Source organism: Phyllobates terribilis, unplaced genomic scaffold (genome assembly GCF_046119375.1).
Source record: "Phyllobates terribilis strain yellow unplaced genomic scaffold, ASM4611937v1 Scaffold_7__3_contigs__length_470593459, whole genome shotgun sequence".
NCBI lineage: Eukaryota > Metazoa > Chordata > Amphibia > Anura > Dendrobatidae > Phyllobates > Phyllobates terribilis.
Genome location: NW_027362767.1, coordinates 385,348,466 through 385,369,960, shown reverse-complemented (window position 1 = coordinate 385,369,960; position 21,495 = coordinate 385,348,466). Strand labels below are relative to the sequence as shown.

Below are 21,495 nucleotides of genomic sequence, written 5' to 3'. Positions count from 1 at the left end.
TATATCTCTCCTTATATCTATCTATCATCATCTATTTATCTATCCTTCTATCTATCTATCATCTATCTATCTATCCTTATATCTATCCTTATATCTCTCCTTCTATCTATCTATCTATCATCATCTATTTATCTATCCTCCTATCTATCTATCTATCTATCCTTATATCTATCTATCTATTTATCTATCTATCCTTATATCTATCTATCTATCTATCATCTATCTATCTATCCATCCATCTATCTATCTATCTATCTATCTATCCTTATATCTATCTATCCTTATATCTATCATCTATCTATCTATCTCTCTATCCATCCATCTATCTATCTATCTATCTATCTATCCTTATATCTATCTATCCTTATATCTATCATCTATCTATCTATCTATCTATCTATCTATCTATCTCTCTATCTATCTATCTATCATCATCTATTTATCTATCTATCTATCTATCTATCCTTATATCTATCTATCCTTATATCTATCTATCTATCTATCTATCTATCTATCTATCTATCTATCTATCTATCTATCTATCTATCTATCTATCTATCTATCTATCTATGCCTCTATCTATCCATCCATCTATCCGATTGTGTAACTATCTCCCTGATCTGTACTAATCACTTGGCCTTATGTACATACACACATTACGGTTATGTCAGTGCATCATTATATTGCTAGATGATAATTAAGATCAGAGTTATTATGTTATTCTTCTAGATTTGGGGACGTCTTTTCAGCGTGGGAGTTTTTTTCTGTTTGGGTTTCTTTCCTCGGTATGGGGCAGATGACATCTGTCCCTCATACATGGTTCTCGGTCTCACTAGTACATACGTGGTGTATGCGTGTTTGCCGTGTGCTGGTGGTATTTTCGCATTTTGAGGCCCAGTTGAAATTCAGAGCATTGTTCCCAGGAGGCGGTTGCTAGGAAACAAGGTCCCCTCATCACATCCCAGCCAGATGCAATAAGCTGACATGGATGGGATAGGGGGAGGGAATGCTGTACATGGCCGGGGGGCGTCCAGCGGGATAAGGATATCCCAGTATTTTCATGCTCTAGCAAGTAAATATTGTAAATCCCTCTATTGACACCCTCATGTTTATGGCCCATCCTAAAACATGTAATGGCAAAGCAATATAACCATTTCATTGCTGAAATTCTTAGCAACACAAGCCGATGCTTTCATGTTCACCATTGTGTAATAGGATACATAAGGATTAAAAAAGGCATCCCATGTCATAAAGTAAAAAAGCCATAATTGTCAAACATCTTGTCCCACATTCATCTATGGGGACTTACGTTCACAGAGATTCCTTTAAAGCACATGTCAAACTCTGGCCAGCAGGGTGGTTTTATTTGACCCGCGACACGAAAACCACCACCTCTATGTGGGGTCCATTATTCTGTATGGAGGACTATGTGGGGCCCATTATTCTGTATGGAGGACTATGTGGGGTCCATTATTCTGTATGGAGGACTATGTGGGGCCCATTATACTGTATGGAGGACTATGTGGGGCCCATTATACTATATGGAGGACTATGTGGGGCCCATTACACTGTATGGAGGACTATGTGGGGCCATTATTCTGTATGGAGGACAATGTGGGGCCATTATTCTGTATGGAGGACAATGTGGGCCCATTATTCTGTATGGAGGACTATGCGCGGCCATTATTCTATATGGAGGACAATGTGGTGCCCATTATTCTGTATGGAGGACTATGTGGGGGCCATTATTCTGTATGGAGGACAATGTGGTGCCCATTATTCTCTATGGAGAACTATGTGGGGCCCATTATTCTGTATGGAGGACTATGCGGGGGCCATTATTCTGTATGGAGGACTATGTGGGCCCATTATACTGTATGGAGGACTATGCGGGGCCATTATTCTGTATGGAGGACTATGTGGGCCCATTATACTGTATGGAGGACTATGTGGGGTCCATTATTCTGTATGGAGGACTATGTGGGGCCATTATACTGTATGGAGGACTATGCGGGGCCATTATTCTGTATGGAGGACAATGTGGTGCCCATTATTCTGTATGGAGGACTATGTGGGGGCCATTATTCTGTATGGAGGACAATGTGGTGCCCATTATTCTGTATGGAGGACTATGTGGGGTCCATTATTCTGTATGGAGGACTATGTGGGGTCCATTATTCTGTATGGAGGACTATGTGGGGCCCATTATTCTGTATGGAGGACTATGCGGGGCCATTATTCTGTATGGAGGACAATGTGGTGCCCATTATTCTGTATGGAGGACTATGTGGGCCCATTATTCTGTATGGAGGACTATGCGGGGGCCATTATTCTGCATGGAGGACTATGTGAGGCCATTATACTGCATGGAGGACTATGTGGGGTCCATTATACTGTATGAAGGACTATGTGGGGTCCATTATTCTGTATGGAGGACTATGTGGGGCCATTATACTGTATGGAGGACTATGCGGGGCCATTATTCTGTATGGAGGACAATGTGGTGCCCATTATTCTGTATGGAGGACTATGTGGGCCCATTATTCTGTATGGAGGACTATGCGGGGGCCATTATTCTGCATGGAGGACTATGTGAGGCCATTATACTGCATGGAGGACTATGTGGGGCCCATTATACTATATGGAGGACTATGTGGGGTCCATTATTCTGTATGGAGGACTATGTGGGGCCATTATACTGTATGGAGGACTATGCGGGGCCATTATTCTGTATGGAGGACAATGTGGTGCCCATTATTCTGTATGGAGGACTATGTGGGCCCATTATTCTGTATGGAGGACTATGCGGGGGCCATTATTCTGCATGGAGGACTATGTGAGGCCATTATACTGCATGGAGGACTATGTGGGGCCCATTATACTGTATGGAGAACTATGTGGGGCCCATTATTCTGTATGGAGGACTATGTGGGGCCCAATGTTCTGTATGGAGGACTATGTGGGGCCCTTTATACTGTATGGAGGACTATGTGGGGCCCATTATTCGGTATGGAGGACTATGTGGGGCCCATTATTCGGTATGGAGGACTATGTGGGGCCCATTATTCTGTATGGAGGACTATGTGGGGCCCATTATTCTGTATGGAGGACTATGTGGGGCCATTATTCGGTATGGAGGACTATGTGGGGCCCATTATTCTGTATGGAGGACTATGTGAGGCCATTATACTATATGGAGGACTATGCGGGGGCCATTATACTGTATGGAGGACTATGTGGGGCCCATTATTCTGTATGGAGGACTATGTGGGGCCATTATTCTATATGGAGGACTATGCGGGGGCCATTATACTGTATGGAGGACTATGCGGGGCCATTATTCTGTATGGAGGACAATGTGGTGCCCATTATTCTGTATGGAGGACTATGTGGGCCCATTATTCTGTATGGAGGACTATGCGGGGGCCATTATTCTGCATGGAGGACTATGTGAGGCCATTATACTGCATAGAAGACTATGTGGGGCCCATTATACTGTATGGAGGACTATGTGGGGCCCATTATTCTGTATGGAGGACTATGTGGGGCCCATTATTCTGTATGGAGGACTATGTGGGGCCCATTATACTGTATGGAGGACTATGTGGGGCCCATTATTCGGTATGGAGGACAATGTGGGGCCCATTATTCTGTATGGGGGACTATGTGGGGCCCATTATTCTGTATGGAGGACTATGTGGGGCCCATTATTCTGTATGGAGGACTATGTGGGGCCCATTATACTGTATGGAGGACTATGTGGGGCCCATTATTCTGTATGGAGGACTATGCGGTGCCCATTATTCTGTATGGAGGACTATGTGGTGCCCATTGTTATGTATGGAGGACTATGTGGTGCCCATTATTCTGTATGGAGGACTATGTGGGGCCCATTATTCTGTATGGAGGACTATGTGGGGCCCATTATTCTGTATGGAGGACTATGTGGGGCCCATTATTCTGTATGGAGGACTATGTGGGGCCCATTATTCTGTATGGAGGACTATGTGGTGTCCATTGTTATGTATGGAGGACTATGTGGTGCCCATTATTCTGTATGGAGGACAATGTGGGGCCATTATTCTGTATGGAGGACTATGCGGTGCCCATTATTCTGTATGGAGGACTATGTGGTGCCCATTGTTCTGTATGGAGGACTATGTGGTGCCCATTATTCTGTATGGAGGACTATGTGGTGCCCATTATTCTGTATGGAGGACTATGTGGGGCCCATTATTCTGTGTGGAGGACTATGTGGGGCCCATTGTTCTGTATGGAGGACTATGTGGTGCCCATTATTCTGTATGGAGGACTATGTGGGGCCCATTATTCTGTATGGAGGACTATGTGGGGCCCATTATTCTGTATGGAGGACTATGTGGGGCCCATTATTCTGTATGGAGGACTATGTGGGGCCCATTATTCTGTATGGAGGACTATGTGGGGCCCATTGTTCTGTATTGAGGACTATATGGTGCCCAGTGTTCTGTATGGAGGACTATGTGGTGCCCATTGTTATGTATGGAGGACTATGTGGGGCCCATTATTCTGTATGGAGGACTATGTGGGGCCCATTATACTGTATGGAGGACTATGTGGGGCCCATTATTCGGTATGGAGGACAATGTGGGGCCCATTATTCTGTATGGGGGACTATGTGGGGCCCATTATTCTGTATGGAGGACTATGTGGGGCCCATTATTCTGTATGGAGGACTATGTGGGGCCCATTATACTGTATGGAGGACTATGTGGGGCCCATTATTCTGTATGGAGGACTATGCGGTGCCCATTATTCTGTATGGAGGACTATGCGGTGCCCATTATTCTGTATGGAGGACTATGTGGTGCCCATTGTTATGTATGGAGGACTATGTGGTGCCCTTTATTCTGTATGGAGGACTATGTGGGGCCCATTATTCTGTATGGAGGACTATGTGGGGCCCATTATTCTGTATGGAGGACTATGTGGGGCCCATTATTCTGTATGGAGGACTATGTGGGGCCCATTATACTGTATGGAGGACTATGTGGGGCCCATTATTCGGTATGGAGGACAATGTGGGGCCCATTATTCTGTATGGGGGACTATGTGGGGCCCATTATTCTGTATGGAGGACTATGTGGGGCCCATTATTCTGTATGGAGGACTATGTGGGGCCCATTATACTCTATGGAGGACTATGTGGGGCCCATTATTCTGTATGGAGGACTATGCGGTGCCCATTATTCTGTATGGAGGACTATGCGGTGCCCATTATTCTGTATGGAGGACTATGTGGTGCCCATTGTTATGTATGGAGGACTATGTGGTGCCCATTATTCTGTATGGAGGACTATGTGGGGCCATTATTCTGTATGGAGGACTATGCGGTGCCCATTATTCTGTATGGAGGACTATGTGGTGCCCATTGTTCTGTATGGAGGACTATGTGGTGCCCATTATTCTGTATGGAGGAATATGTGGTGCCCATTGTTCTGTATGGAGGACTATGTGGTGCCCATTATTCTGTATGGAGGACTATGTGGGGCCCATTATTCTGTATGGAGGACTATGTGGGGCCCATTATTCTGTATGGAGGACTATGTGGGGCCCATTATTCTGTATGGAGGACTATGTGGGGCCCATTATTCTGTATGGAGGACTATGTGGCGCCCATTGTTCTGTATTGAGGACTATATGGTGCCCAGTGTTCTGTATGGAGGACTATGTGGTGTCCATTATTCTGTATGGAGGACTATGTGGGGCCTTTATTCTGTATGGAGGACTATGTGGTGCCCATTATTCTGTATGGAGGACTATGTGGTGCCCATTATTCTGTATGGAGGACTATGTGGGGCCCATTATTCTGTATGGAGGACTATGTGGGGCCCATTATTCTGTATGGAGGACTATGTGGGGCCCATTATTCTGTATGGAGGACTATGTGGGGCCCATTATTCTGTATGGAGGACTATGTGGGGCCCATTATTCCGTATGGAGGACTATGTGGGGCCCATTATTCTGTATGGAGGACTATGTGGGGCCCATTATTCTGTATGGAGGACTATGTAGGCCCATTATACTGTATGGAGGACTATGTGGGGCCCATTATACTGTATGGAGGACTATGTGGGGCCATTATACTGTATAGAGGACTATGTGGGTCCATTATTCTGCATGGAGGACTATGTGGGGCCCATTATACTGGATGGAGGACTATATGGGGCCATTATACTGTACAGAGGACTATGTGGGTCCATTATTCTGTTCGGAGGACTATGTGGGGCCCATTATTCTGTATGAAGGACTATGTGGGGCCCATTATTCTGCATGGAGAACTATGTGGGGCCCATTATACTGTATGGAGGACTATGTGGGGCCATTATACTGTACAGAGGACTATATGGGTCCATTATTCTGTTCGGAGGACTATGTGGGGCCCATTATTCTGTATGAAGGACTATGTGGGGCCCATTATTCTGCATGGAGGACTTTGTGGGGCCCATTATACTGTATACTGGTTGGCCCACAACTTTGTCCAAGTTTTTAATTTTGACCCTCTGTGTATTTCAGTTTGACATCCCTGCTTTAAAGGATTGAAATGTGACTTCTGTAGTATTCACGCCCCTTCTATGAATGCACTTAGGGGCAATCTGGCATAATACTGCTTAAAATTTGGCAATATTTTTTTGCAACTCGTAGCTGCGCAATAATTTTTAAACTTTTGACGTTTTTACACCAACTTCAATTTTTTCAACAGTGGATGGAGATCTGGGTCCTAGTTAGCTCTCCGCGGGTGGCAGGATCCTGGTAATTGGGGTATGGTTGGAGCAAGAAAGCAGAACTAATTATTCATGTTTTTGAATTGATTGAGGAAAATTTCAGTCCTTGATGTTCTTGCAAAATCTCAATATGCTTTTTTTGAAGACATCTTGGTCAATATGTGCATCAAAGGACATGGGGCAAAGTTTGTTCTCGAACGTTGTCAGGGTTCTAGTAAATGGGATATGGCTGGTATGAAGAAGGGAGACTAATAAACTAGTTATTCATCTCTTAATGCGGAATAAGGAAACTTTCTGTTCTTGAGGTTCTTGTAAAACCTTAATAACAATTTTTTGAGAACATCTTGGTCAATATGTCCATCAAGGTATTTGTGGCCAAGTTGGTCACCAAAAGGATGGCAGGATCTAATTGGGGTATGGTTGGAGCAAGGAGGGAGAACTAATAAACTGATTATTCATCTTATTGTACTGATTGATTAAAATTTCAGTCCTTGATGTTCTTGCAAAATCTCAATAGGCTTTTTTTGTGGGGACATCTTGGTCTTTATGTCCGTCAAGGAATTTGGGGCCAAGTTGGTCCTTGAAGGTTGGCAGGATCCTGGTAATTGGAGTATGGTTGGAGTAAGAAAAACTGATAATGGAAAGAGCCTGAACATTATGAGGAGATGATTGGATCAAAGAAAATGGCTTGCGGGACAAAGAAAGTTGAGTTCAGATGAATGGTATTGTCCTTTAACAGTGAAATTGGTAGAACAATAGCAGTATGGTTTTAAGGTTGAAAGAATACACAGGTCCATCAATTTCAACCTATGAGTTAACATGTTGATCCAAAGAAAGGCAAAAATCCCATGAGGCAGATGCTAATTGCCACTAATTGCCACATATCGTGTCATATATGTGCATCATGTTAGGATAAATTTGTATCATTTCACAGGATATGTAAAAAAATCACAGGTTGGTAATCACATAAATCTCGCACATCGCAAATTATAATGTGGTCTTCTGACATGGCAGCAGGGTGTGAATTTGCTCACAAAGAGGGGTTTTGCACTGACGATGAGGGAATTTTAGACCATCATATGAGGAGTAGTAATTGTGGGAATAAGGGAGAGGTGGGTGGAAGAGACAGAGGAGGAGGGAGAGGGAGGGAGGATATTAAACAGAGAGGGAGGGGGATCTCACTATCCAGGTTGAGAGGAAGGAGAGAGGTGCAATACTGAAGAGGATGAGAAGGAAGAAGAGGAGATTTGGGGAAAGGGAGAGTGGAATTGACAGCATGTGAGTAGGGAGATCTTGGCTAAGGAACAGGGGGGAGATATTGAAGGAGGAGAGTAAGAGGGAGTGGGGTCATTTATAGAAGAAAGATTCACATAGAAGAAGAGAAAATGGGCAGCAATATCAAAGACCTGTCCTGATGGATGGTGAAGATATCAAAGGTGAGATGGACAGACATCAGTGAGAGGAATTACAGAGACTCCGTTCTTCTAAGCTGGGAAGAGACATCTTTACAGTCGATTGAGAAACGACCACCTGTGCCACTGTGGAGCTGGGAGCTATCGAGCGTACCTCGCTGGTGAAGTACGAAGACTGGATTTACACAAAGAGACGCTCCATTTATTACACCATATCAATATATAACCCCTGGATCCATCAAAAGGATTCTCTACCACGCAACAAGGGCAATAATCAGGTGGGAGTGGACTTAAACAGAAATCACCGTCTCAATGGAAGATGCCTTGGACCAGGGTGGAGGGAAGGATGTGAGAAAATAGGTAGGCTGGTTGTACTATGTCATATATCAGTACAAGGATTTCAGTGATAGCTTTGCATGCATGCAGTAACCACAACCTGGCCTATTGGTGGGAGGCAAAAACAATTACTTTATGTCATACATAAGAACCATTCGTCCCTATGTATCTCCTGCCTGTACGTGACGACTCTGCCACTGCATGTAGCAGACTTCAATAACTTGCAATATGTGCAGAGACAATACGACGTAGGATCTGTAGATATAAGACGTTAATACACATGCACATTACGTTTCTTAAGTTTTTATACCTCCGGTGTTCAACAAAAGCCAGAAGAGTGGTCGTACATGACCTGAGTACACGGGAGAAGAAGCCTGCATCCACATCTCTATCGGGTTTGTACAAGATTAGAGCTATATTCCCCAATTTAACAAGGGATTACCCAGGCTTAATTTCAAATCTGTTTACATTTGCTCAATCTTCCTTGCGTTGCTGTCTCACCAGAGATGTTAGAAGCTTCAGGCCTTGAAACCGAGCCATCTACTGCAGCGCATCTGGAGGAGATGATATGAAGAACACAGTTGTCATATTGTACGGACCCTCACGATGGAGATACCTATCCAGATGTTCTGATATCTGGCTTGGTATTAGAAGATTATCTTTGCGCTCTTTGAAGAGTTTCTACTAAACAAAAGGATTGGGGAAGTTTTCTTGGCCAGATCTTGTTCAAAAGGGAGGAGGAGGCGGAGGAGACCAGCTGTTCTCCTGGAATCTGTTCCCAGAAAGTGATGCTGTGCTTGGTAGGTAGTCATTCTTGAAACAAGGCACGAACCAGACCGGCAGATATGACCCAGATCCTGTTATTACAGCGTTATGCACTAAGGATTTTAGGACAGAGATATGCAAATTCTTAAGTAATATCTACAAAAGGAACCATGCCAGGGATGTCATAAAATAATGGTCTCTTCTACCGTTAGGACATTTTCTTGAGTATGAAGTCTTTCTAAAACATATCTCTTTATCCTTATGCGCTTGCAATGTATTTATATCACCAGGGGACAAGGATATTTTAGGTTTCTTGCTATACTGGTCTGTTAACATTTTTCATCCTTTTAGCGTGTTGGCCTATAAACGTGGGCACACAAGCCTAAAAAGTCTGCAGGCCCTCAAGTATCTCAAAAATCTGTCTGTCAGCATATTTATTTCACTATATAGGAAAATCTTAGTTTTCTACACTTTGCTATGCTGAGGGATATGGTAAAAAATATATCCTGGGATTCAATGCTGATATTTGCACCCTACATCTATGGCTTATGTCAGAACTAAACATTGGTAAATACTCCCGATGTGTACTTCTGATAGAAGCATAAAGCAAAAGGTGAGGAGAGCCTCAAGCAGGAGGTCACACTGGTAGAACTTTTGGTTCATTGGCCTATGTCGATGGTCAAAATTAATGGGTCTCATTACTTATTTTTACCAAAAAGATTCCCACACATTCTCCACCATCTTTCAAGGAGAGTCAGAAAATGCCCTCCTCTTTAAATTCGCTCCCGTGTAGCTATAGGTTGGTGCAGAGGCAGCAATTATGCCCAGAGTCTGGTGCCATAGTAGGTCCAAAGGCCCCTCTGCAACATAGGAAGACAGCAGAATAATAAATGGCACATGCTATGTGGGGCTCTGTTACAGATTTTACATTGAGGACCAGGAGCTTTAATTTACACCTCTGCAAATGAGCATCAAGATCCTTTTTTTAGGGTTTTTTTGTGATTTTTCTGGTGCGTAAAAACATGGATCATTGTTCATCAGTGTTTTGGATCAGATTTTCTTCAGTATTTGGTCACTTTTTTACTAATCAGTGATTTTCAGGTATGAAAATATAAATAAATTACAAAGCTTCTCCTATACTTTGCTATGTTAATCATGGACTCCACTCAGATGTCATCCGAGTGCGGGTTTCCACAGACTCACTGACTTGAGTGCGATCTAAATATTGGATCAAACTCAGGTATGCTGCGAGTTTGGACTTGTGCGCAGCCCAGTAGAATAATAGTGATCCGAGTGCGATCCGATGTTTTGGCGCATCGCTCTTAGACCCAAAACATACGGTTGTCTGCACGAGCCCTGAAGGCCTTATATAATGTCATAATCAGGCAATGGGCACAGGGTTGGACTGGAACAGCAGAATACTTCCAGTGGGCTAGGCTTTAGCAAGATAATGGGCCATAAAGGCAACCCCATTTAAAGGTGACTTTGGAGCCACTAGGGTCTATTTCTTATGGGATGATTCACAAATAACTTTTTAGATCTTATTGATGATCTGTCCTGTGTGTGCGATGATACAGTAAAATTTACAATGCAATTAACAGTAGACTTGTACATGTCCTGTATGGATTGAGGATGACCCACTGAATCAAGGAGTCCAAGGCCAATACTAATACACTGGCAGTATTGGTTACATGATGATGAAATCAAGAAGGACAGCATTAATGATGGCAAGAAACGCACAGTGTGGGCATTGTGTTATTCCTGACAGCATGTCTGAACAATTACGGCTAGTGTTCCCCTATTTGGACCATAAATGTTACAGTCAGGATGGGCCATGTGCCATGTACAGAGACTCATAGATAGACGTTACTTCACCTGCGGAAAGGTTCAGTTTACCGCCCTAACCTATAGCTAAATATCCTGATTTAAATGGGTTTTCCAGTTCAGAAAATCCCTTGTCCACCCGGCTAATTGTTGTTCTTTACTTATCCTCCCCAGGTCATGCCTGAGTCTCCTCCTCTACTCCTACCGCCTATTATTGTTTGCAGTGCTGATGTCAAGTCGACAGTGCCGCTGCCAATCAGTGAGCTCAGCGGTTCTGTCTACTGGGGCAGAGCTGCTGAGTTCACTGATTGGCTGCACTGCTGTTGATGTAAGATCAGCGAGGCAGACCATAACAGACACTCAGAGCTGGACCTGGGGAAGGGGAGAAAAGAACAGTTTGTGTTGATTTTTTTTTTTTAAACAAGCTACGTCAATGGACAGGGGTATTTTTGAAACTGGAAAACCCCTTTAAGGCAGAGTGACTTGTGGGCCTCCCCTTGGAATCCAGGGCACATGCCATATCAAACTTCCCAGCATTGCCCCATCCATGCACAGAATGGTGGTTTCTCTCATAGATATCATTGTATCTAGTAATATTTACTCCTCCGGGGTAACAATAATGCCTTTAAAAGGATTTCTAGAATTAGAAAAAAGTGTATTTTTTTTCTTTCATAAACTGCGCCAATTTTGTCCATGAACAGTGTCTGTTATTGTGGCTTTTCAAGTAAATTAATGTGCAATACCACTCACAGCCTATAGATAAGAGTGGCGCTGTTTCTGAAATTAAAAAAACACCCCTTTTCTATTTCTAATCCAAATGTACAGCAGCATGCCTACTTACCTATATCTCCGAACCCCAACTGAGCATGTAAAACCCCAAGCCCAAAAGCGTTGCTTTTTTTTACCTTCAAATATACTTTTGTTACTATAATACATTATTTCTTAATATACACCAAACTCCCTGACAGCTCCTTTAAAAGCTAAAACACAAAGTAATTGTCTGAACTACTAAACACTGAAGCGATAATGCATAGCGAATATCATGTATCTGTAAAAAGAGGCACTTATAAGTGTGAATGTTATGCTTGGGCGACCTTACAAGGCTGGATGATAGCTGTGGCGCATAGCAGATAAGAGGGTGCAGGCAGGGCATTAACATGGATGGAAGAAGAAGGTCCGGTATCTCATTTTATGGGTCTTTAATGGAACTTTGAGCTGTATTTTGGAGAAGAAGGTAAACTTTGACCAATATCCTATTTATTTGTATCCAAAGATGGATGATAAAAGATGGTCATCACATAGCTCGTAGAAACAAAACCATCAGGAATAGTAAAATCAATTCTCTCTGATCCTTATTCTCCCCCGGCCGGTTTTATAGAAAGGAGCTCCACCATGTGCATAGTTTATTACTGTCATATAGTACAAATTTTATTCAGCCAACATAATACCTCTATATAGTGCCAAGACAATATAAAAAAAATACTATCATAAAAACCCCACACAACACCAGCACATTGTGCCACAGAAAGCTATGGTGCTTGGCCAGATTCATCATACCAAGGGTGGACATGCCATTAATGCAACCTGTGCAGCCACACAGGGGCCCATGAGGTAAGGGGGCCACTATCACCTCCAAAGCAGGTGGAATTTTGCAATAAAAGGAGTTATTAGACTGCCAAGGGCCATATATTGTTTTTGCTCAGGGGCCGTCTTCTGTCAGTGTCCAGTACCACATTATACCATATACCAATGTAGCCAACAGTCCCCATGGATTAAAATTGGGGACTTTCTGCATTCTACTTTGATTGTGGTGGCTGTCATTTTGACTAAAAGAAAAGTGTTGCAAGTAGAGAGGTAGAATATGCCTGTATTCAGACAATGAACAGTTTCTCACTGATAAAAAGTGGCTAATTTTTCACAGCAGTTTTGTCTGAGTGCGTTGAGTTTTTCACTGACCCTTGTCCAAGAATCGGATTAAAGTAGAAAATGATGCAATTGTCTCTGCATGGAGCAAAGGATCAGTCCTGTGTTACAGGTGCTTCTTACAAAATTAGAATATCATCAAAAAGTGAATCTATTTCAGTTCTTCAGTACAAAAAGTGAAATTCCTATATTATATAGAGTCATTACACACAGAGTGATCTATTTCACGTGTTTCTTTCTGTTAATGTTGATGATTATGGCTTACAGCCAATGAAAACACAAAAGTCATTATCTCAGTAAATTAGAATACTTTATAACAACGGCTTGAAAAATGTTTTTAAAATCTGAAATGTTGTCCTACTGAAATGTATGTTCAGTAAATGCACTCAATACTTGGTCGGGGCTCCTTCTGCATCAATTACTGCATCAATGCGGCGTGGCATGGAGTCGATCAGCCTTTGGCACTGCTGAGGTGTTATGGAAGCCCAGGTTGCTTTGATAGCAGCCTTCAGCTCGTCTGCATTGTTGGGTCTGGGGTTTCTCATCTTCCTCTTGACAATACCTCATAGATTCTCTATAATAGATTCTCTATGGGGTTAAGGTCAGGCGAGTTTGCTGCCAATCAAGCACAGTGATACTGTTGTGTGTAAACCAGGTATTGGTACTTTTGGCCGTGTGGACAGGTGCCAAGTCCTGCTGGAGAATGACATTTCCATCTCCAAAAAGCTTGTCGGCAGAGGGAAGCATGAAGTGCTGTAAAATGTCCTGGTAGACGGCTGCGCTGACTTTGGTCTTGATAAAACACAGTGGACCTACACCAGCAGATGACATGGCTCCCCAAACCATCACTGATTGTGGAGACTTCACACTAGACCTCAAGCAGCTTGGATTGTGGCCTCTCCACTCTTCCTCCAGACTCTGGGACCTTGATTTCCAAATGAAATGCAAAATTTACTTTCATCTGAAAACAACACCTTGGACCACTGAGCATCAGTCCAGGTCTTTTTCTCCTTGGCCCAGATAAGACGCTTCTGGCGTTGTCTATTGGTCATGAGTGGCTTGACACAAGGAATGTGACACTTGTAGCCCATGTCCTGGATACGTCTGAGTGTGGTGGCTCTTGAAGCAATGACTCCAGCAGCAGTCCACTCCTTGTGAATCTCCCCCAAATGTTTGAATGGCCTTTTCTTAACAATCCTTTCAAGGCTGCGGTTGTCCCAGGTGCTTGTGCACCTTTTTCTACCACACATTTTCCTTCCACTCAACTTTCCATTAATATGCTTGGATACAGCACTCTGTGAACAGCCAGCTTCTTTAGCAATGACTTTTTGTGGCTTACCCTCCTCGTGGAGTGTGTCAATGACTGCCTTCTGGACATCTGTCAAGTCAGCAGTCTTCCCCATGATTGTGGAGCCTACCGAAACAGACTAAGGGACCTTTTTAAATGCTTAGGAAGCCTTTGCAGGTGTTTTTTGTTAATTATTCTAATTTACTGAGATAATGACTTTTGTGTTTTCATTGGCTGTAAGCCATAATCATCAACATTAACAGAAATAAACACTTGACATAGATCACTCTGTTTGTAATGACTCTATATAATATGAGTTTCACTTTTTGTATTGAAGAACTGAAATAAATTAACTTTTTGATGATATTCTAATTTAGTGAGAAGCACCTGTAGGTCCTAAGAAATAAATGTGGCTAAAGGGGAACCGTATGATCACTGACAGACCAAAAGAAAGACATGAAAAACAGAATTGAGTCCAAAATAATCATAGGTCTTTCATGAACTCATAAGGAGCCCAATTCCAAGTTTTGCTTTGTTTTGGGATCATTATTACTTGTTACATCCATATCGATTATAAAAAGTGACCAAAATGTGATATTTTTGGAAACTTCTTTGGATAAGAAGTTGGACACTTCATTGTATAAGAAGTTGGTTTATTTTTATTAGATTCTTTATGTTGAAATAAGTATTTTCTACAAACTTTATATTTTTCCTCTTTCTTTAGGGAGTGGTTTGGTGACGAAGAAAAAAGGTTTAAGTGAAAATGATTCCAGGGGGCCGAAGAGAAGGAATGAATCCTGGGCGGTCAGCTGAATCCAAGGAAGATCACGAGGAACGTATTTTAGCCGTCTTGGGTATCATTGGAACCATCTTAAACCTTCTGGTTATTATCTTTGTGTACATATATACGACAATATAGAACCATAGTATTTATTGAGTCATGTACTTGGCATAAAAAGTCTTGAAGAAAACCTGCTGTCTGCAATATGATGTCTACTGGGGTCTTTGGTTGGCCACCATTTTTTTTAGATTAGTATCGGATTATGAAGCACAGTCGAGATCTTTGGAATGGTGCTGGCCATGGTGCTTACTGCCCACCGTTACTCACATCCTTCGGCATCCAGTTCTTAAGACACAGAGCAAACATATAATGCTACAGGTAATTAAAAAAGCACCAGTGGAATAAAATATGTGGTGTCCCATAGACTATATGAAATTCCTCGCAACTTCTATACAGCAAAATATCGTGATCCAGATTGTCCGCTGTCCACTATTATGTGGTTATAGGATTCATAGGCTACATGGACACCATTCCATCACCATGAATAACCAGAGGCAGGAAACCAGAGACAACCTGTATATTGTATTTGATGGATGTGGTCATAAAATAAGAATTTTTCACTAGTACGTGAGGTCTATATACAGTTCATGAGCGGACTGTGAGGACACCAGGGATTTCACATCATGCAAAGTCCATAGTAAAGGCTTTAATTACCAACAGACAGAGATGTCAATTTCTTGGTGGGTAACACATTTACAGAGCCTCAGAACTCTATTTAGTGTATTATATATAAAACTATGATTAGTAAAACCTGTCTGATGATTGCAGTAAACTTAAAGGGGTTCTCCGCTTTGGATAATCCCATGTTATTAAAAGGGTGCCCTTAAAATAAACTGATTATCAAGAATCCAAATGCTGAGCCCTATAATGATCTGCTGTAGCTTTGTGTTGGAATCAAGTAGCAAGTGTTCAATTCCCTTACAGCACCTCCGCAGGGGAAATAAAGTATTACAAGTTTCCCACTGAAATCAGTTGCCTTTCTACATAATGTACGGACGTGTTGAGTCCTCCAAAGTGAGAGACACTCTTTGTAGCTGCTCCTTTTCCAAAACTTAGTTCTTAAAAAAACTTTTGATTTTAAAAAGGTGAAGAATAAATACTATGAGGGGTATTTTTTTCATATTTCATCCTGATATCAGTAAATTGGTAATATGATTAATGAATGATGATGATGGGCGATGATAAATAATGCATTGTCGATCACAGAATGTGCACTTTATATCAGTTTTCTCCTAAGAATTTTTTGTATTTTTTTGCATTTAGAAAACTTCAATCATGTTGTAACCTTTTTTTTCCATTATTACTCTGACATTAATACTGTTTTGTGTTTTACCCTTTAAAACCATGGCATTTATCTGGGCCACGGTTTAGTCATCCAGCCCCTCCAGGCGCCCACCCCTGTGTTATGTGACTCAATGTCTCAAGCACAGAGCAGTGGTTGCGTCTTGTTATTTCCAAATGCTCAGCGTTTAATGCCAGCCATGGTTCCCTGTAGTTTCACATTCTCCGATAGCTCAGCAGCCTCCTGGGTAGCAGCAAATTTCCAGTTTTAACCAGCTTCCTCTAAGCGCCGAATGATTTTTTTTTTTTTTTACATACGGAAGATCCATTTACATTTTCGATTCAGCAAATTCAACCAGAATCTGCACTGACAGAGAAAGGGGGTCATTTTAGGACTACGAGCTGCCCTTATGAGCCGCAATTCCATAGCAATATTGGGAAATGGGTCACGTTAGGATCCTTGCGTAGGCTGAAAACAGAATGGATCCTTTGTAATGATGAACTATGAGAAAAGGATGGCCTTCACATGACGTTATCTTCGAAAGCCTAATAAAATCAGATGTGGCTTCTCGTGTGGACAGTAAGGTCAACCATGGGTTTAATATCAATGTTGTTGGGTCCACTTTGGACTATACATTTTGGTTAAAAGGTTCTTAAAACAATAAGCTCTGCTACTGGTACCCCCAATGATGTAATCATGGGAGAATGTTGCAACGAGTGTTCAATTTCCCTACAGCTCCTCCACAGGGGAAATTAAGCATTACACAGCTCTTAATTAAAATGAATAGGCTGGGCATTCAATGTATGGACATGCTGGGTTCTCCAAAGCAAGATACTTTCTTCGTAGCCACTCTCAGCTTCGGCTACTAGATGAGGGTCATAAATGGACCCAGTATTCCCTATTACTAATTACTATATGCAACACTGCTAACAGGGGTAAGGATTAAGTGCCTATCATGAGATGGAACTCTGATAGATGCCAAACTTTTCACTATAGTGCCCACAATTTAGCATTAATTATAGAGGACCAAAATTATAACAATTCTGAAGTTTACTTGGGTGTCCAAAAATGTTACTGAACAGCTTTGGCACTCGGACCATCTTCTTGGTCTTGGTCCTTCATCACCCTTAGGTTCTGAGGTTCCATTAGTAACCATACCGAGTTACCACTTAGGTCGGCATATTTCGCAATGCCATGGACTGATTTTTAGTCTCAATCTTTCTCTTGTTCTAATACTGTACGTCAGCCATGCTCTTGTGCCAAATTGAAAAGGTGTCTCAGGGGAAGTTGGAAAACAAAATGTTCTTGTTACACTGCTGTAGCCTATATTACTGGTGTGTATCATTGTGTTCCATATTATCAATTTTTCACGGGGGACGGAGGTCTTTGGATAAAAAGAGAATGTTGCTTCCAAATATGTTCCCATATAAGAATATAAAGAATGGAACAGCAGATATATATGTATACGTATGTTTATAGGTACAGATAAAGAAGGGATCTATCGGAAAATGGTTCTTTTATCTTGGCAGGATGATAAGCGCTTTCCAAAACTAAAGGGAAAATGTTACTCAATTTTCTGGATTATATGGTATATCTTACATCAGGTTTGTCAAGATATCAAATCTATTAAAATTAAGCCAACAGTATGGCGGAAGATGTGAAATTAAAGCTGCCATATTGCTTTCTTTATAGAGACATAAAATAAGGTACAGTCATCAGTACCTGTTGCAGTTTTTAAAGATTCTTCTGTTCAAGAACTGTCTAAAGGGCCAGCGTCAGACAATGGGATAATGATGCTGCATTGTAATATTTATATCAAGTGTGGTATATCAGCTGTTATGTGTATTTTTGTCCAATATATACTTCAATCTTACCCGGTAGTTTTATTTTTTTCTAGCTAGATTGGATACAAAATCCCACAACACTAAAACGGGCACCTGCCATTTTGTAAATGCCTACTTTTGAAGATCTAAGGTGTCAAGCCCCTGGTGAGAGGTTGCTTCTGTCTCCTATGAAGACAATAACTGATGATCTTTGGTATTACGGTATTGAACTGGAAATTTAGGTCAAATCTGTCAACGACAAAGTATTGGAGATTCGGTCAGAAACTGGAATAATTTTATATTGTCCTCACGAATGATCTCTTACCTTATGGGGCAATTGTTTACATCAGCAGAAGTTACCGATGCAGGAATGGTCAGGTCACATGTTCTCTCACAAAATTTGCTCAGGATTTTTGAAAGTACATGAGGACAAATAACAGAGGAAAAGAAAACGTCATCGATATATCTCTTCCTCTGTTTCATCATAATATAAGTGCTAAAATATTTCTTCTTCTTCTGTATGTTTCTGAGTTCTCTTAGTGGGAAAAGATTTATTTTTACGTGTGAAGCAAAAACAAGTCATGATAAGTATGTAAAAAATTCTAATATTGGTCTTCCATGGGACTTATACTAAAAAAACAAATGAGGGCAAAACTTTATACTCCATTAGAAGTGGATGAGGTACTTTACTAATCTTGAAGGTTGTCCTCAGATGAAATGTATTTTCTATGTATTTCTTGATAAATAAAAATATTAATAAATTATTATTTATTTGGGTGAGTTGGTTTCACAGGTATTGAGTGTTTTCTTAATGACATTTTATCCCTTTAAATGGTCTCATAGGATCCAGCTGATCCTTTATGTCAATAAACCCTTGATGTGGGAGTTTTAAAGATTGTACACAAAAGGATTACGGTATGTAAAAAATAGATTAATGAACGATCACAGAGAATTAAGAAATCACATTTTTAGATCCCTTTATACTAGATATTGCTTTCAAAGACACAATAAACACATTGCACTGATGAATTTGCCATACTGAGATTTTTCCTGGTAGAAATAGACAATAGATCTGAGCATATTTGAACATATTTTATTCCTTTTGCACATGTAATATTATACAATTATGTCCATTCCTACAAATCATCTTAATAGACCCACACACTACCATCCTTATACCATAAAGGTCCATTTACAGTACAAGGCCAAAATAGTGTATTTTTGGCATATGTTGGGAAGATGTGGGTCGCTACAGTTTTATCATGCTGTAATCTGCGGTGTTTTCCTACAGTAAAGTTTGTGAACCCTTCAGAATTTTCCATGTTTCTCATTTATACATACATTTGTCCTAAAAGTTATAAAAAGTCCTAAAAGTAGATAAAGAGAACCAAATAAAACAGATGAGCCAAAAATTAGACAGTATTTTTTTTAATTGAGGAAAATGATCCAATAGGGCTCGTCTGTGATTGGCAAAAGTATATGAACCTTTGCTTTCAGTATCAGGTATGACCCAATTGTGCAGCAATAAATGCATCTAAACTTTTTCAGTAATTGTTGATTAGTTTGCACAACGGCTTGGAGGAATTTTAGCCCATTCCTCCATACAAAACAGCTTCAACTGTGTTATGCTGGTGGGTCTTCTCCCATAAACCGCTCGCTTTAGGTCCTTATACAACATTTCTATAGGGGTTAAGGTCAGGACTGTGACTTGCCATTCCCAAACTTTAACTGTATTCTTCTTTAACCATTCTTTTGTAGAATAACTTGTGAGCTTAAGGTCAATGTTTTGCTGCATGATCCACGTTCTATGGAGATTCAGCTTAATTTCCTTTTAGAATTTGCTGATAAAATTCAGAATTCATTCTTCCATGAATGATGACAATTGACAACCTATACTGACAATGAATGGAGAGGTGGTCGGCCATCTGAACTGATGCTCCATTTTGCAATGGAAATTAAAATCCTCTTTCCTGTGAATTGGTGCGGGTCCCAGCAGTCGGACATCCACCAAAAAGTAAACTATCACTTATCCTATGGGAGATAACTTGTTTTGATTTGGTTCACCCTAAATACTTTTTTATCTTGTGTGAAAATCTAATGTTGTTTTAGGTCAAATTTATGCAGAAATATGGAAAATTCTGAAGGGCTCACAAACTTTCAAGCACCACTGTATATAATTATCCACTGAAAGAAAAAAAAAAGTAATATGCCAGAAAACGTCTGCAAAATCGCTTAAAAAAGGCTTGAAAGACTCTTTCAATTAATTTCTATTGTAAAACCCACCTCACTGTTCATATGTTAAGTCTTTTGAGTGTTTTTTTCTGCTTCAAGTATTAAAAACTCTTGGTGGGGAAAAATAAAGAGCATATCACCTCTTTGAAGAGGTTGTTGATGGAATCTGCACTAGACTGCGCACTGTCTGATCAAAAGGCTATTAACAAAATTTTTCAGGAAAAACTCTTCCAAAGTCGCTGGCTTTTTCCTGATTTTCACCTAGGAAAACCTCAGTGGCTCCACCATATTAATTAAGATGTTATATGCACATGCAATAAAAAGTTTTAGAAAGCACTTCAGGAAACAAAAAAAACTCCTAAAAAAAAGGTGCTTTTCCTGAAGCTGTTTCCAATAAATTTTTGACAGAGTCCAAAAACTCTATGTGCACATATACTAACAATTCAGGGACATAAGGGGCAACATGTACCTTTAGGCTTCCAAATGTTATATAGGTATAGGTAATTTTTTTTCATGCTGGCTTTTTGAAAGTGCTGGACAACGCCCCATCAATGATGTCAGAAGAGTGTGCTGCCAGTTTACATACACTTTCTTACTTATCTATATTCATCATCCTTCTAAACAATCGAAAAAAAAGGAAATATTGTTGTTCTATACATTACAGAAAATGAACATACATCAAGAGAATGTCCCTTTAAATGCTCTCTGGTGTCTTTCTTCATAGTCCACCATGCGGAATGGGAGCAGTTTGAATCTTACGTCTTTGGTCCCCTGGGTAAAAGCAAGAGAAACCATGTGTAAAATGGATGGATTGGCTGTTAAATGATTTATGCCGACTCTGGTACCTCTCCCACCTCCCTCTGCTTTTCTGTTACGCAGCAGTGATTGGTTTAACCCATTCAATATCTTGGAGAAAACACCTCATTACATTGCACAGAGAGTCCATTGTAAGAAGTAAAGTGCAGGTAATGTCTGGTAATTCAAGGGTTATTTCTAAAGGGCTTA

The 21,495-nt window shown here is 41.0% G+C and overlaps 1 long non-coding RNA gene across 1 annotated transcript in view; it reads right to left on the bottom strand.

Annotated features, from left to right (window-relative positions):
* Positions 1 to 21,258, bottom strand: part of LOC141154917 (uncharacterized) — a 38,807-nt gene extending 17,549 nt beyond the window's left edge. Inside the window, exon 1 of the long non-coding RNA XR_012247493.1 lies at positions 21,168 to 21,258. This is a non-coding gene — a long non-coding RNA (uncharacterized lncRNA). The remainder of the gene's footprint in view (positions 1 to 21,167) is intronic.
* Positions 21,259 to 21,495: the final 237 nt, after the last annotated feature.